The sequence below is a fragment of the Bidens hawaiensis genome, unplaced genomic scaffold (assembly GCF_021521415.1).
Source record: "Bidens hawaiensis isolate Kalapana, Puna unplaced genomic scaffold, B.hawaiensis_p1.1 tig00035837_1, whole genome shotgun sequence".
NCBI classification, from domain to species: domain Eukaryota; kingdom Viridiplantae; phylum Streptophyta; class Magnoliopsida; order Asterales; family Asteraceae; genus Bidens; species Bidens hawaiensis.
The window spans coordinates 8,558-21,993 of NW_027496217.1; the positions used below are offsets into that span (position 1 = coordinate 8,558).

The following is a 13,436-nucleotide window of genomic DNA, read 5'->3' on the forward strand; positions in this document are numbered from 1 at the left end:
ATATAGTAATATTCATGTCACTGCTTATGATCCAAACAAAATAAACAACAAAATAAAACATGAAAACAAATAATTAGAATGCAACCCAATGTTATGTGCCGTAGGTAGCCGGCAGCTATCTGTGTGTCCAACACCCTCTCTCCACTAGTGCTTTATAAAAACCTTTAATATCCATCCCAGCTCCTCAAGTTTTTGACATTCTATATAGGTTAATCCAGTCTTGAAAAATAGCTTAAATGACGAAGTTAACACTGAAACAACGCATGAAGATTGCTGAGGAGACAAAAATGAACATGGATTCTGTGGTTGTGACCAAGCCAAAACGGACTAGGAAAACTGTACCTCGTGATTCACCTCCTCGACGTAGCTCAATTTATCGTGGTGTTACGAGGTCCGGTTATTTTTCTATGGCTTATTACTTCTTTCTCTCTCATCTTTTAAATATTGAACTTCTAATAGTTTTATTATTTTTTATTTTTTTTTCAGGCATCGATAGACAGGAAGATATGAAGCTCATTTATGGGATAAGAACTGTTGGAACGAGTCTCAAAACAAGAAAGGCCGGCAAGGTTGGTTTTTTATTTCTTGAAGATATTTTTACTTTTGGTTACGTGAAAATAAATTTAAAACTAAAGCACATGTGTTCTTCTGGATGCTTTTTCACAATGATGTATAATTTGGCGGAACTCTGATGCAAGAGAAGTTTACCTTGGTAAGTCTACCTATATATTTTAAAGTCAACTTTTTTTATAAACGGTTAAAAGTTATTTCTATTTATTACTGATAATTTAGTTACAAATTTTATATGATTTTTTTTTTAAATTCTATAAGGTGCGTACGACGATGAAGATGCTGCAGCTCATGCTTACGACTTGGCAGCACTCAAGTATTGGGGTCCTGATACAATCTTAAACTTTCCGGTAATTAATAAGAAGTGTTTGTACCTAAAGTTGATTAACCCAATGAATAGGAAATCCTAATAATTGTTTACATGATTTACGTAGCTAAGAAAGATTTTAATAAATCAAAACTATGACCTTTAAGCCAATAATAATTGATATTGATTGCTTGACTGGTGCTATTTTCAAATTTCATTTTTGTTGTACAAAAAAGTAATTCAACTCTAACTGAAAATTAACTACGCTGTCGTGATATCGTGACATTAATCGACTTAAATTTTTACAAATGAAGCTTAATATGCCATACCATTATAGGGGCAAACAAGCTTACTTCATTATTAGAGTGAAATTGTTTTGCCATATTAATGTTATCAAATATTAATCAATAGATAGTAGTTTAGGCCTTAGATTATTACAATCAAAAATTTACTTTTATAAAAAACGACCTCTGCTTCTTCTTTTGAAATCTTCTCCAGTAAGTTATTATTGTAAGTTATATATAAACTTCTGTATTTTACAGTTAATGACATACCATGAGGAACTCAAACAAATGGAAGGTCAATCAAGAGAGGAGTACATTGGATCACTAAGAAGGTATATTTGTCAATAAACTCGTTTGTTGAAAAACAAAACTGCATGACGTCATAAACATTTCTATTAAATTCTCTTACATGTATATTTGTATAATATTCAAAAACGTAGAAAAAGTAGCGGATTTTCTCAAGGAGTTTCAAAATATAGAGGAGTTGCAAGGTAATTTCCCGTTTAATCTGTCTTTAAATAAATAAATAAAAGTACATGATCCACTATAATATATAATAGATAGTTTAAATTTTCTTATAACAAAACAGGAAACTAAACAAAAAGGTTGATTGTTTAGGGTAAAGTTAAAATACAAAAGAAAATATAAACGAAAAGTAGGATTTGTGGTCAAACAAAAAACTCGTAAAAAAATTGAAAAAAAAATCATAATTCAATATATAAATTTTAAAAAAGAAAAAAACTAAAAAACTAAAATGTTTCCCCGCCATTCTCGTTCCCAAAGAAAAAAACGAAAAGACACCATGCTGAGAAAAAAGACACAATGCCGAAAATGAACAAACAACACAATGATAAACAAAAAAAAGACACAATAGATCGTAAAATATAACACAATGACGAACAAAATATGACACATTGTTTATTAATATAACAAAATATAAAAAAAAGACACACTTAATTACGAAAATAAATATAAAACACAACGATAAACAAAAAAACAATGATCTTTTTCACTTAACATTGTGTTTTTTTTTGTTTTTTTTATTTTATTATTATTTTTTTTATAATGAGGAAGATGATAGAAACATTTTTGTGTTTTTACATTTTTTGTTTTTGTATTAAAATTTGTGATTTTTTTTATTAATTTTTCACTTTTTATAGGGTATTTTTTATGACTACAAATTGTTCTCATCATTTTCATTTTTGTCTCCATTTCTAGAATAACTTGATCTAGTTGTTTAACGTTATATATTTTAGGAAAGAAAATAATTTAATTTTCCTACTTACCTATATTTTAACTAACTGTTAATTAATTACTTATGATTTATTTGTTTCCAACGTTTGACACGTCGACAAACAGGCACCATCACAATGGAAGATGGGAAGCACGAATTGGTCGAGTTTTTGGTAACAAATATCTTTATCTCGGAACATATGGTAAGTAATGAATGTGAATAACTATTTAACGACATTTTACCTATTTTTTCACACTGACACGAACACTCACTGTTTACATCAACTATATTTCTAAAATGACCATGCATATGCCTGCAATCAGTAAAGTTTGAACCTACATCCTCTTTGATGAAGAAGGCATGCCACTTTACCAACGGAATGCAAATAGTGTTATATATTTCGGCCCTTAATTATAAGCACTTTGTTTATAAACATTAATTATAATTTATGTCTAACTTAATAGCAAGTTATGTTTTAAATAAACAATTTTTTTATTTTTAACAAACTGCAAATAAATATAACTTTTAACAATTTCTAGGTAATTTCCGATGATGTTTTGAATGACAATATTAAATAACTTGACGCGGTTTGGCAACCTCATCTAATAATTAGTTAATGTTTTACGGTGAATGATGTTAAATATTTTAACATTATGAGCTTACCATAAGCTGTTATCCGTCCACTAACAGGCAAATATATATAATAATATTTTTATAAGAGCCAATTCCTATATATCTTTAGGATAAAAAACGCACGTATTTTGCAGGATTTAAAGCCTCAGTCTTTATACTAATTATATATATTCGCAGCCACACAAGAAGAAGCTGCGGTTGCATATGACATGGCAGCAATCGAGTATCGTGGACTTAACGCAGTCACAAACTTTGACCTCAGTCGCTACATCAAATGGCTAAGGCCAGACGACAATAGCACCACCGTTGACGCACCACCAAACCCCTAATATCGAAATTGTTAATGCCACTAATTTAACACCAAGCACTAGCCATGATAACCATGGACAAAAGTATCTCTCCAACCACCAATCTAAACCATCGTTGTTGTCCGTGGTATCACCGACCATGCCAGCCACAATGACATATTCCTCCCGGTCAACAACTGCCACCTCGGCCCTAGGACTCCTGCTACAATCATCTAAGTTCAAAGAAATGATGGAGATGACTAGTGCGGTTGAGTTCACCTCATCATCTTCGGATCCAACTATGGCACCACCATGCAACAACTTCCCGGATGAAATTCAGACGCATTTCGAGAACCAGGATTTCTGTGGCTACAATGGTGGTGATGATTTTATTTTTGGTGATTTAAGTTTCATGAGCAATATGGTGCATTCTGACTTTCACAAGTGAACTGGTCCAAATTCCGATTACACCCTGCCTCTTTCGACAATTCTACTTTCTAAACTAGTGTAACTTAAATTGAGTATTAATTTTTTTATTTGTGCGTATTTGCATGTCAAATCATGAATTTGCATGCGAGCAAATAATAATGGAACGTTTAGTACCCCATAAAAAATATTATTTTTTTTATGAAGAGGGAAGAAATCCGTTAGGTCATTAATTTGTTCTGGGATTTTTTGTAGATAAAACTAAAATAGTCAAATGATGTAATTTATCGTTCCTATCTATTGATAATAAAATTTATATTCATGCAAGCATGTACCGGTTTATTAGTTTTTTTCTGCTATCTTACAGACAAATTATATATAATGTTCAATAGAGGAATTAAATTTTAATTTTACAGTTGCATATATATGTATCACAGATCACAATTTGTGGGTGGTTGTGGAAGGCAAGAAACAAATCACTCTTTAATGAAACTCGAACTTCGGTGAATATGATAAGGTAGACATTAAAAGACTCTCCTTCTTATGGATCAAGAGTAGGGATTAAATGGTGGGATCCTTAGGATGGGATACATGGTGCTCGTTCTCGTTGTAAGACCTTGTAATAGGGTGGGTATGTAATTTGGTGTTTTTGTAACTGTTTGGTGTATGTACTAATGAGTATAGCTGCTTGCCATTCTCTTTTTTTATAAACTTTATGGTGTTCAGAAAAAATATAGGAAAAATTCCTAAAATAGTCATTTTAGAGAGAGAATCCCTAAACTAGCCTTTTTTTTCTCAGAATTTTTGATAATTTGAACTTTCAAGTAACATTGGGACTAGATAAAAATAATGAGGGACTAGGTCAATTCTCCCAAGAAAGTTAGGGGCTAGTCCATATTTGTGAAGCTTTTAAAGGAAAAGTCCAGATTCTTATAGAATATTGGAGCAAAAGTTCAAAAATTTTCTAAACTTTTTTTTTCCAAAAAATAGTCTCCCAAGACTGTTTTTTTATGTTTCCTAACTTTTCCGTACATATTTTCAAATTCTAGGAAAAAGAGATTTTGAAATCTCGTCTTGAGAGACGAGATTCTACCACCACCACCCACCGTTCGCCTTCTACCACCACCACTACCGCCACCATCCACCCCCACCCACCGTTCGCCACCACCACCACCACCACCCACCGTTCGCCACCCCCACCACCCACCCACCGTCCGCCACTACCATCGATCACCACCCACCACCATTAGCCGCCACCACCATCCAACACCCTTCCTCCTCTTCGCCGTCCTGTGGCTTGCCGCCGCCGGCGTTGACGGAGTCAACCTACGAATCCAAGGCTTTGGTCCCATACTATCCTCTGGCTGGCCGTCTTTCTTCAAATGGTTCCACCATTGATTGCACCGGTGATGGTGTTTGTTTTGTGGAGGCATCGGCCGCTTGTACCCTTCACTCGGTTGGTTACTTGAAAGATGTCACATTGACTCCTTTAGATGAGCTACTTCCATCGAATCCTCCTGAAAATCGAGGACTCGACCCTCTTGTTCTAGTGCAGGTATTTATGAGAACTAATTTTTTATAAGCGACGTGTGGCGAACGGTGGGTGGTGGTGGTGGCGAACGGTGGGTGGTGGTGGATGGTGGCGGTAGTGGTGGTGGTAGAAGGCGAACGGTGGGTGGTGGTGGTAGAATCTCGTCTCTCAAGACGAGATTTCCAAATCTCTTTTTCCTAGAATTTGAAAATATGGACGGAAAATATAGGAAACGTAAAAAAACAGTCTTGAGCGACTGTTTTTTGAGAAAAAAAGTTTAGAAAATTTTTGAACTTTTGCTCAAATATTCTAAAAGAATATGGACTTTTCCTTCAAAAGCTTCACAAATATGGATTGGCCCCTAACTTTCTTGAAAGAATTGGCCTGATCCCTTATTATTTTTATCTATTCCCAATGTTATTTGAAAGTTCAAATTATTAAAAATTCTAAAGAAAAAAGGGCAAGCTTGAGGATTCTCTCTTTAAAAAGGGCTATTTTGAGAATTTTCTCAAAAATATATTCTATGGGCATGACAATAAACATCATATATAAATCTTGGCCAGAATCATACAATTATTGTTTTCTTAAGAGAATATTTTGATCTGATCTTAAGTTAATTTATTTATTCAACTGTCGGGCAACATATTCTTGCTAATTTGTTGAATACGGATTCTAAAGTTCTTTTATCACACGAGTTAAAAAGGCGATAATAAATAATTAAATACAGTAATGCACAAGTGAACTCCACCACTCTGCACACAAGCAATTAATAAATCTGATTCTATTCCCACTTATTTAATGCGTACTCGCGTCTAGTAAACTAATTAAGGAATTTGGTTTCCGTCTTGGAAGATTAGATAGAATGTGTATTAAAAGATGACAATACCGGTGATCCTGATCTCATATATTGTTGTAAAACCTAGGGTGTGGTGTGGTGTGGTGTGGTGTGGTAAGGTTTTGGACTAAAACCAAACAGAAAACCAAATCTTCGGATTTTGGAATTTTAAGACTCGGTTTCCATTTTTTCGTGTTCGGTTTTTCAGTTTTGGTTTTTGCCACTTGAGCCTTGAAAATTTTAGACTAAAAAGAAAGTTTGTCGAAAATAATGAATTTATGTAGAAATAATTTTGTTAATTGCTAATTAATAGACTATTATGCATTTGGCCAAAAGTTTATGAGTTACATATTTACTAATTTTTATAAATTAATTAAAACAAAAAATAAGAAAATTAAATTCTATAAATTCGGTTTGGTTACTTTTTTCTTTCTTTCTTTTTTTGTTAGATTCAAAACAAAAACCAAATAGTTAGTTCGGTTATTACAAAAACATAAAACCAGGCTGTCAGTTTTTGTTCCGGTTCATTTTTTCGGTTTTGATTTTTTTATTTTTTTTGATTTCGCGTTAGTTTTCGGTTTCTTGCACACCCCTAGTAAAACTGTGTCCCAAGCATGGTTAAATAATCGTCGGATATCGAGCATACCCACTAATTTGTTAAAACAAAAACACCCGTTAGGATATTTTCAAATATATTTCTTCTTCTTTTTTTATTTTATCATCATAGTTATTGTATGCTTTTGATTGAATTAACTGTCAATTTTGTAGGGCCAATATTCTATATTGTTATTAAGATTGTGTATGTCTTTATGTTTTGATTTTAGTCGATGTATTACGTACTCGGTACGTTTATTTTGTAAGTATTGAAGAAATTGGGACCTTATAAAAGGGTTGCTTTACCCATTTCTCCATAACAACTCTAAGATATAACATTTTGGAAATAAAACTCTCACCACCAGACACTTCATCTTTTCTCTCTTTTATTTTTTACAAACTAAGATCCGAGATCCGAGTATTGTTGGTGATTTCTGCTAACCAACAACATGGATTGGTCCGAGTAAAGTTGTGAGATCTATTTAGAGGACCTGCAATTGGTATAAGAGCTTTCGGCTTGACTTTTTGTGATTTTCGGATCAAACTTTTCGGAATTTAATCTTAGTTTTTGTTTGATTTGAGGTTGTTTTTCGTGTTACTCACTTCTTTTGGAGTACCTTACACCTTAGAAATAAACAAAAATCATCAAAGATAAGTTTTTAGTGTTTTCAGTTTTTGTGTCTGGTTCAGATTCGGCTTAAAAACTCAGATCTAGGCCGATTTATTGGTCTTTAGACTAAAGTCTTTTTGATTTTTTAGAAGTTTAGGTGCTACCTTCTCAAAAAAAAAATCATTGTAGCAAATCGAGTCACTCGATTACTATAGCAACCAGCCACGCGATTACTGTAGCGATCCAGTCGCACGATTACTGTAGCAACTCAGTTGCGCGATTACTGTAGCAATAGAGTTGCATGGGTACTGTAACAATCGAGTTGCACGACACTGTATCAACTCGGCACCGTAGCACCTCGGAGACTGTAGCAACTTGGTACTGTTGTAGGTCCTTAGGCGGGTGGATCTAACAACGTTCTTGGATCAACCTAACTTAGTGCTAGCGAAAATCACACTAAGCAACCTAAGAGGTCTCGGATTTTGAGGTTTATTTTCGGGTCTCTAGGCGGGTGGATCTAACAACGTTCTTAGATCAACCTAACTTAGTGCTAGCGGAAATCACACTAAGCAACCTAAGAGGTCTCGGATCTTGAGGTTTATTTTCGGGTTTTAGAGAGAGAGACGAGAGAGAAAGTGAGAGAAAGATATGTGTGTGTGTTAGAGAAATTTGACAAAGGTTGTTTCTCTCATGGCATGCTCCCTATTTATAGAGGAGCATGCATGAGAAATGTCTTTATTTCCTAATGCCCAATGGGCTTGATTACGTTTCCCTTGGGCTTTGTACATACAAAATAACATCTAATGCCCAAATAAATACAATAGATGCCAAACGGCCCAAATACAAAAACGAACCAATACAAAAGACTAAATATATAAAAAGGGATCTAACAATCTCCCTCTAGTCTTTAGTGTTGGAACCCGTCAGTGTCGTAGACCAAGAATTCGTCCTCGGATAGTGGAAGTTCAACAAGTCTTCGAAAGAACTTGTTGAAGGCTTCAACTATCCGGTCTGTATTCTGACGACCCAAATCCTCGACGGTCCCAAGCGGTGAGTTGTAGAGCTTCTTTACATCTTCAATGTGAAATCCCATTAGCTCATGCTCATCAAACACTCGTATCTCGTGCATGTCACAGAAGTGGATGACGGCCTCACCGGTTGTATTATCAAACTCCCAACCAATGAAATCTCAGAGAGTGTTGGGAAGATAGGGCTCGCCATGATATATCTCGTGACAGTCTTTTGGCGCCTTGTATCTCCACATAGTTCGGGGCTCTCCGGTAGTTGGGTCTATCTCTCTTGGGTTCTTGTACTGGCGACCCTTATTCATTTCAAACTCCTTGTAGTTCACCTTTGATTGATGATGCAGATGAGTCTTTACCCAGCCTTCCAAAGTATCATCATATTCTCCTCGACCCACAGCATTGCGTAGATAATTGATATCAAGCTCTGGCAGTGACTTCAGCTTGTGATGAGAGAGATATATGAGATCTCCACCGTATCTACGAATGGCCTAACAACTGTTCTCCTTATTATACTTCGCATAGACAATCAGCGAATCGTCATGATAAGGATAGTTGAGCATGCGGGCACAAGCACGACTTGACACAATTTGGGTCTTTCTCTTCTTCTTTGGTGGTTGGTGTGTCAAGTCGGCGGCCGAATCAGAGACGGGATCAGCGGCAGGAGCTTCTGAAGCTTGAGCTGGTGGAGTGTCTGGATTCGGTGAGTAATTGATATAGTCATCAGTGGTGTCTACTGCCTCCTCCGTTGCTGCAAAGTCTGCCAAGCTCTTTCCAGCTTCAATAAACTCATCCATCATTCCTGTAACACTACCTGCAAGAACATCTTCAGGAAATAATTTTTTATACATATCATTAATTCGCGAGTCGTGTTCCCTGACTTTGCTGGCGAAGTCATGTGCAGTAGGGTCTTGAATATGTTCTTGAGTGTGTGGAGGTGATTGAGTGTTACCTCCACCTCCACCTCCTGCTGCACTAGCTCCAGCGTCTCCACCATCTCCACCATCATTATTATCATCATCATCATCTTCATCGAAATTGTCATGAGCGTTTTCGTCGTCGTCTTCGTCCTCTTCATCATCACTTTCTTCATCATCGTCACCACCACCAGCTTGGCCCTGAGGTTGTGGTTGCGGTTCAGGTCCCAAGCTAGTTCCCACGCCACTACCTGCTTGGACAACCTGTTGTATGATACGACCAACAGTTGCCTCGCCTTCCGAAGCCACAACCCGTTCAACACGCACGACCACACTCGGACCTGCGGTGGGTTGAGATCCACCAACCTAAGAAGTCTCACCAGACCTTCTGCAAGATCTGAACACCGCATCAAGTCTGCCCTCCATATTGTGAAAGTCATCATCGTGCATACCGATGAGGTCTGAGGCAGCTTGATACTTACTCACCAAATCTTCATTTGTCTTCAGTTGAAGCTCATTGAGACGATCCTGCTCCTTGATCTTCGCTTGAACGGCCTCCATCTCGGTTCGTAGTGTTGCATTTTCAGCAAGAAGTGTATCGAGAGAGGCAGAAGATGCCAACTGATTTTCTATTGAGGAGACTTTGGAGTTTGTAGCCTCTTTCTCAATATCCCACTTTTTCGTAGCATCCTCAATCATTCTTTTCAAGCTTTCTTCAAGAGCAGTGGAAAAGGGTAAATTCTTCTCAAGTGTAGCCACTCTATTACCAATCCTAGAGTGGTCTGCCCTCAGGTTAGCATTTTGAAAAGATTCATGATTCATCAGTACATGCATATTCTCGATTCGGGTGTGGAGTGTGTTGATCAGGAGGCATTGACTCTCAATTTTGGCCTCGTTTAGTTCATTCTGCCCCTCCAACTCCTGAACCCTTGCTCTCAACCGCTCTTTCTCCTTCTCATCCTCAATCTTTTTTTTCTTCATATCTTTAACAAATGTGAGAAGCACCATCTCGCGTTCAGCTCTTTTTGCATTTGATTCCTCCAATGCGACGATCCTATCGAGGATAGGATCGGCAAACACTAGAGGTGTCGAAGACTTCCCTCCTGTAATGGTTTTCGGTGAAATGATAGTGGTTGGTGGTGTGGTGGACAGGATAGGTGGTGAAGTGGTCTGGGTAGGCAGTGTAATGGATTGGATAGGTAGTGATAAGGGAGTCCAGGTGGGTGGTGTTGGCTGTTTTTCTGGTGTTGTGGTGATAATGCTTTGGCTCCATAGGCTTGTTGATTGGATGGGTGAACTGAAGATGGAAGACGTAAATATTGAAGTGAATGTGGGTTCAGTGGTAGTTTGTGTAGGTGGTGTGGTGGTTTGGGATGGCTCAGGCTGTGGTAAAGGTGTGGATTCCAGGGGTATGGTTTCGGTTGGTTGTTCAGGTGGAGTTATTGGTTATGGTTGTGATGTAGGTGGTGAGATTTGTGGTTGGGCATGAGGTGGTGAGGGTGGTATTGGTGGTAGGAAGGTTGAGATAGGTTGGCCTTTTGGAGAGGGTTCGGGAGAGAAATCGAGTGAGTCATGGAGCATGGTTTTTGTTTTCTTGACCTTGGCTTTCTTTCTAGATTTGGGTTTCCTATAGGCTGGAATTTGGATTTTAGCTACGTCTAAGTCCTTAAGTACTTGGGCTAAGGTCTCTTTGGTAACTACAGGAAGGTCAGAGGGTTTACCTTGAGAAGGAAGCTTGACAATGAGCTTGGGAGGCTTCTTGGAGTCCCCAAGTCTCTTGATACGTTTTAAAAGGGGCTCCTCCTCCTCTTCCACCGCATTTCCCTTACCAGGAGCGCCACCAACAGAAGGCTTGTCAGTAGCCTTCCTCTTCAAATCATGTTTTCCCTTGGTTCTAACCTCAGCTGGTATTTGATGACACTTGTTCAGCTTCAACCTCAGGCTCAATGTCAATCATTTCTCCACTTTCAACAGAAGCCTCATCCCCAGCAGGCTCTGTCTTTTCAAATAATCCAAATTTAGGCCCCGGTCTTGGTCCCACATACTGGTGTCCCCTGCCCTTGGTGCTCAACAGCACACCAAAAATTGATGTCTTGATCTCATTAACGTGATAAGGCTCTGGAAGGGATTTCTTGTCTTTGGCTTTCTTTAACCCCAGCCTTGGAACATCTGAAATCAAATCATCTAGAAGCATCTGTACAAATCTCGGGTACATGAGCCAGGTGGAGTCATTCTTTGCATTGGCAAACATGCACAGAAATATCCTCCTTGAATAGTTGAACTCTTCCCGTCTAGTCAATGCAAACATTATACAAACACAATCCACTCTCATACTGTCAAAACCTCCACGTATGTCAGCAAAGCAATGAGTCACAATATGGAAGAGAAATCTCCAATAGTGTGGTAGGTGTTTCTTTTCTAGACTCCTCCATTCCGTGTCATATCCTATACTTGTCACAAAATCTTCCAACTTAGCCCTGTCACCTTTCTCATAAGCATAGGTCGGTTCATCTTTGATCTTTAGGGCTCGTTTGATATCCTCTTCAGTTATTCTCAATTCCTTCCCAGCAACTTTGGTAGTGAAAGACAAAGCATCATCAGCAACCTTTGCAAAGGCCCAGAAGTCCAGAACCCACTTGGAATATATGGCTGGGTTGGCAGTGATAACATGTGCAAGAGGTGACTGTCTTAGTCCTTTGACCGTAGATGTGAACACTTTGTCATCCTTGTCCTTTGGTAACCCGAGAGCACAATATAGATTATGACCCTGAAATCAATACCATAAGATTATGAGAATCATCATTAGAATAAAAACGAAACAAAATAATAAGTTATATACATATGCCTTAAGTATGTATATATTACTTAACTTAATTAATTTTATATAGTTAATTAATTATGTACATTTTAGTTTTAATATGTTAATAAGTCAATTTTAGTCAATTAATAGTTACTAAGTCCAATATGTACAATGATTAAGTCCAAAACAGTCCAAGAGTCCATTAGTCCAAAACAGTCCAGTAGGTATCAGTCTCAAAATCTGAAAATTTTGCTAAGTATAAGTTTTTCGCATGGGCATCTATTTCGCTTCGCATGAGTGCGCGAAGACAGAAAAATCTTTCACTTCGCATGAGCACGCGAAGCGAAACAGAAATGTGTTTCGCTTCGCATGAGCACGCGAAGCGAGACCCTTTTCATGCGAAAAACCTCACTTTGGCTATTTTTCATCCTTTTTCTTTCCATCATGGTCGCCAATACCCGAATTATGTTTCTGGAATGTTTGGACAAAATCCATTTGATTTACTTGTACAATTGAACCCCAGAACCTTTGAACAAAACCTAGATCTACAAACTTTGAACAATAAACCTAATAACTGAAAATAATGATGATAAACATGAAATAAAAGCCTATTCGAAGGTATCTAAGCATGAAACCAACACAGATCTGAAGATCTGTCTTTAGATCTAGCCGACGTTTTATAAGAACCACCGTCTCGATCTTCGAGAACCCAGAAACAAAGATGAATCGGAGGAATCATGGTGTTATGATGTTATACCGAAGGAGTTGGATCTGGATTCAACATCATAGATGATAAATAGGCTGGATCGTTGAATCTTTTGTGAAAAGGAATAGGGTTTGATTGTTGAAAGATGAGAGAGAAGAGAGAGAGAGAGTGGATGAAAAGTTTTTGGTGAATAGTGAAAGTGATTTTTGGTGACCCATATATATAGGGTCAGCCTATCTCGCGATAAGGTCAAAACGTCGCGAGTATTCACCTAAAAATACACTCTCGGTCCTCAGTCTTTAAAAATATTTGCACATTCAAACCTGAAAAACATTTACCCACCGAATCCAAGCACTTGTTTATTTTTCTTGATTTTCTTTTGTTGGTCCGTAACTTGTTTAACGTTTACAAAAGTGATCTCTTTTAACAAAACAAAGTAAAGTAAAATTTGATCTAAATGAAATAAAACTAAAAATAAAAGATAAAAATAATGAAATAAAATTAAAAAAAATTAAAAATAAAAACTAAAATAAAATAAAAATAAAACAAAAGTAAAACACAAAAATAGGATTAATCTGACTTAATTTACATTAATATATATACATTAGCTTTTCTTTGATTATTTTACAAAAAAAACGATCTCGACATGGAATTATATTGGTTTGCAAAGCCCTAGATCG

General features: G+C 37.0%; 1 pseudogene across 1 annotated transcript; it reads left to right on the top strand.

Annotated features, from left to right (window-relative positions):
* Positions 1–203: 203 nt before the first annotated feature.
* On the top strand, positions 204–3,763 carry LOC143587687 (AP2-like ethylene-responsive transcription factor At1g16060; annotated as a pseudogene). The gene is made up of 8 exons (XR_013144941.1): positions 204–391; positions 487–569; positions 704–712; positions 832–920; positions 1,420–1,493; positions 1,602–1,652; positions 2,521–2,597; positions 3,206–3,763. The product of XR_013144941.1 is annotated as an AP2-like ethylene-responsive transcription factor At1g16060 (transcript).
* The last annotated feature ends 9,673 nt before the right edge of the window (positions 3,764–13,436 follow it).